Source organism: Anoplophora glabripennis, unplaced genomic scaffold (genome assembly GCF_000390285.2).
Source record: "Anoplophora glabripennis isolate ALB-LARVAE unplaced genomic scaffold, Agla_2.0 scaffold103, whole genome shotgun sequence".
NCBI lineage: Eukaryota > Metazoa > Arthropoda > Insecta > Coleoptera > Cerambycidae > Anoplophora > Anoplophora glabripennis.
Genome location: NW_019416259.1, coordinates 4,604 through 8,728, shown reverse-complemented (window position 1 = coordinate 8,728; position 4,125 = coordinate 4,604). Strand labels below are relative to the sequence as shown.

The 4,125-nt window shown below is 37.0% G+C and overlaps 1 long non-coding RNA gene across 1 annotated transcript in view; it reads left to right on the top strand.

Annotated features, from left to right (window-relative positions):
• LOC111693143 overlaps window positions 1-2,171 on the top strand; it is a 3,856-nt gene extending 1,685 nt beyond the window's left edge. Inside the window, exon 3 of the long non-coding RNA XR_002763348.1 lies at window positions 2,074-2,171. This is a non-coding gene — a long non-coding RNA (uncharacterized LOC111693143). The remainder of the gene's footprint in view (window positions 1-2,073) is intronic.
• Window positions 2,172-4,125: the final 1,954 nt, after the last annotated feature.

Genomic DNA, 4,125 nt, shown 5'->3' with positions numbered 1-4,125 from the left:
GTCAATGATCTTTCTGGCCATGACAGAGCTGTGCAGAGCATGAAGAATGAAGAGACCTTGAGGCAGGCAGGTGCTTTACAACACCGGTGCCGGCAATTTAAATTATTTATTGCTTGGCTATGAGAGTTCTGTTACAGAGTCTAAAGGTCAATGATCTTTCTGCCTATGACAGAGCTGTGCAGAGCATGAAGAATGAGGAGACCTTGACCCCACGGTCAACGACCTTCGGTCGTCTGGGGTCAAGGTCTCCTCATTCCTCATGCTCTGCACAGCTCTGTCATTTATACACTACTTACTGAAGCTGCTGAAGCTGAAGAGGTAGGTTCGACCAACAGGTCTAAGCGTATTCGAACATAAAAGAAGCGTATTCAGATATAAAAATTTCCGCTTTTTCAAAATCCGAGGTTAAAAAAATGGTATCATTCGGGCTAATGTGTTTGTCCTCCATTTGACCTTGATCTACAAATGATGGAGTCATATGGACACCGGGAATCGTGATCAGCGACCCCAAAAACATGAAGGTCAACTGGTTCGAGACCCATTCCTAGGAATTAGCTAGCTAGCTTAGATGTCAACCGAAAGATCAAAAAAAGGATTTGACCTATAGGCGACCTACAAATGATCTTCAGAGGTCGCTTCGACCAACAGGTCGAGGCGTATTCTGACGTCAAATTTTTCGCTCTTTCAGATCCGAGGTCAAAAAATTGTATCATCCGAGTTAATGCATTTGACAGTAGATAGGCTACCTTCATACGACGCCAAAATCCCATGTATTTTCCTATGAAGGTTCATATTAGCAGTTTTTGACCAATTTTACCCCCACTCCTCATCCTTTTCCCTTCCCCCTCCCCTTCCCCGCCAGCCAATCAAAGCGCAGCATTTGGCTGGGGCGGGAAATTCAAAATGTAGTCACCTAGGGCTTCGCCCCTGCCTAGGGCTTTGCCCCCTCGGGCCCCCATGCAGGTGCTCCCTAGGGCTCCCACGTAGGCGCGTGCTTCCTAGGACCCCCACCTAGGTCTTTGCCCCCAGGGCTCCCATGCAGGTATCTTCATGTAGGTATGTAGGATTCCCCACGTAGACAAGAGTATTGTGCGTAGGCCTCCGCGTGTACCCCGCGTAGGTATACCTAAATTGTATAGGGCTTCGCCCGCCACCGCGGGCCCCAACGTGATCGAGCGGGGACATAGACAGTAGCCGCGATTTTCATTTCGCAATAGTAGTTCGTAACGCGGCCTAGCGGGTGTCCGTAGGTGGCGTTATAAGTGGAGCGCGGTAATGTAATCATAAATGCCTGCATATTTAATTATTACAGACTACGGCTAAAAAATATTTACTGGAATTTACTTTAGGAATGTTTGTTAAAATAGAATAGAAAGGGTCAATCCTTCTTCGTCTTAAATGTTCATATTAAAGCCCAAAGGTAAATTCTTTTAAATAGCAAATTGTATTAAAATAGAAATTATTCCGCTTAGGTGTAATAAGAAAACCAAGTCAACAAACGCTAGCACAGCTGCCTTTGCTGTCTCAGCAAAACAGCCAGTGGCCTGTTCTGGCGATATCAACTGCAGTCACTGCACTATGCGGCTTTTCTTGGCTAAGACTGTTAATAATCAATTTATAGTTAGTCATAAAATCAACGAGTTTGCTCTGTTTGTTTTTTGTTAAAAGTTTCTCGGATTATTATAGTGAGTGGTGCTTTTGTGTGTATCCTTTTGGATAAAGAAAGGTAAGTCTATATACACATTTTCAATTAAAAACGTAGCTTTGTATAGCAGTTATAATATTAAACGGCAATTACTTTTCATAGTAAAAAATTCTATAACTAAAAATATTAGCATTAAATTCTAAAACAGTCAAACCAGCTACCAAAATTAGTGGTATATTAAACAAATTCACTTACACGTTTATTATCTATCGAAGAAAAATTCTATTTAAAACCACCATTATACAGGGTGTTATTTTAGCAGTTGAGAAAAAACAATAGCTACAGAGCCTTTATAAAAGTTACAAATTAGTTAACAAGATGGTGGCTAAAAATCTAAAGAATTAATTTTTATATTATTATTTTTATAGACAGCGGAAAGACAGAGAGAGAGCAGCGTTGCAAGGGCATGCGTTTTGGCTACAGAATGACAGAGACATGGAAACCAAAAACAAGGCATACGAAGGGTAAGTTGCTTTAAATTTTATCATTTCAGATTACTTTTCAGTTTTAATACACAGCCCACGTATTCTAAAAACTATAATTAGCTGTTAAAATAGCTTATTTATAATACAATCATATTTAAAGCATTAATATTAAACTATAATTATTTTTCATAGTAAAGAAAACTTCTATAATTAAAAATATTGGCTTATTTCAACAGGAAAACAAGCTAAAAAAATCCTCAAAACATATTAACATTCTAAAAACTATAATTTAGCTGGTAAAACAGCTTATTTAATACAAAAAAAAATCACTTAATCGTAATAAACGTTAACTAACCGAAAATTAAATACAGGGCTTTATTATAATAACTGAAAAAATGAACCAAAAACAATTAAACAATAGGTAATTAGACGAATCTTTATTGAAAAAAGATAAAGCAATTTACTAGAATCATACAAAATCAAAACCAAAATCAGATTAAATTTTTTTTATTTAAAACCAGTATTATACAGGGTGATATTTTAACAGTTGAGCAAAAACAATAGCTACAGGGTCTTTATAAAAAGTTACAAATTATTTGACAACAAAATGATGGCTAAAATTCTAAAGCATTAATTTTATAGGCAGTTGAAAGTCTAGCCAGGACAGAAAGGCATGAATTTCGGCTACAAAGGCATGAAGCTCAAAGCAAGACAACAGGACGACAGAGATATGAAGAAACAAGGCATACGAAGGGTAAGTTGCTAGATTTTTCTGCATTTCAGATCGCGTCGTCTGTACCGATTCAATACACAGTTAAATATGCTGGCTTGATACGGTACCCGTGTCGTGTAGGGGTCTATCTTAAACGATTACCTAAGGGTAATCATTGGATTTTTCCTTGCCAACGAAAAAAGGTTTCAGCCACACGCGAAAAACTTAAATCCGCCCGTGAACGCGAAAGGCCTTCGGGCTATCGAAACGATAAAAATGGCTGTCTTGTGGTTAGGGCAAATTCAAAATATAATTGTTCGGTACCATACTCTTAGCGCAATTCAAACATCTCGACGGCAGTGTTTCAAACTAAACAGATCCGTTGCGACTTAGAACATAATTGAACGTTATAGGGTCTTTCCTTACAATTAAAAATTACTATTGACTCTTTACATTAAAAATATTCAGATTTTATTTTTCATAAAATAATTTTTTGCCACTATTTTTTTAGTAAAGTACAGTTTGACGTCATTTTTCATAATTTTTCCATATTTAATTTTTCTATATGTAATTTTTTATTAAAGTACAGTTTTAGTAAAGTATAGTTTTGACTTAATTTTCACATAAATAATTTTTAATAAATAATTCTTTTGTTTTTTATTAAAGTTCAGTTTGACGTCATCTTGCATCTGAAAGTGCTGCCCCGAATTCTCCGGTTCAGGCGCAAGAGTAAATCTTTTTTAAATATAAGACTAAATTTTTCTATATTTAATATTTCGTAATTTTTCTACTTTTTAGTAAAGTACAGTATGACATTTAATTTTTAATAATTTTTCTACATACAGTACGTAAAGTACAGTTTTGGCGTAATTTCTACATAAAATAATTTTTCTGCTTTTCTATATTAAGTTTTCATAAAATAATTAGTAATTTGTGGCTTGAAACTATTTATAAAAATTACAAAAACTCACCAGTTTGGGTAAGGGAAAGCGGTAAACGGACACAGAGGGTGGCTGCAGAGGCAGGTAATGGGGTGGGGGCGGTTCTTTGACAGCCATAGGCGCCTCACAATATTTAGTTGGAAGCCCCGGCAACTCAATTCCACAAAAATATGTTCGCACGTATGCGCACAAACGAAAGCGTTATCTATACATACCCCTTGAAGGCGACAACCCTTATCTTATTAGGACTGGTATTACAGACGCCAAGGGTTGTACTCTCCCGCATGAAAGCGGTACCTGTCACGCTAACGTGAGGAAGAAAGTCGACCACCAGCCCAAATT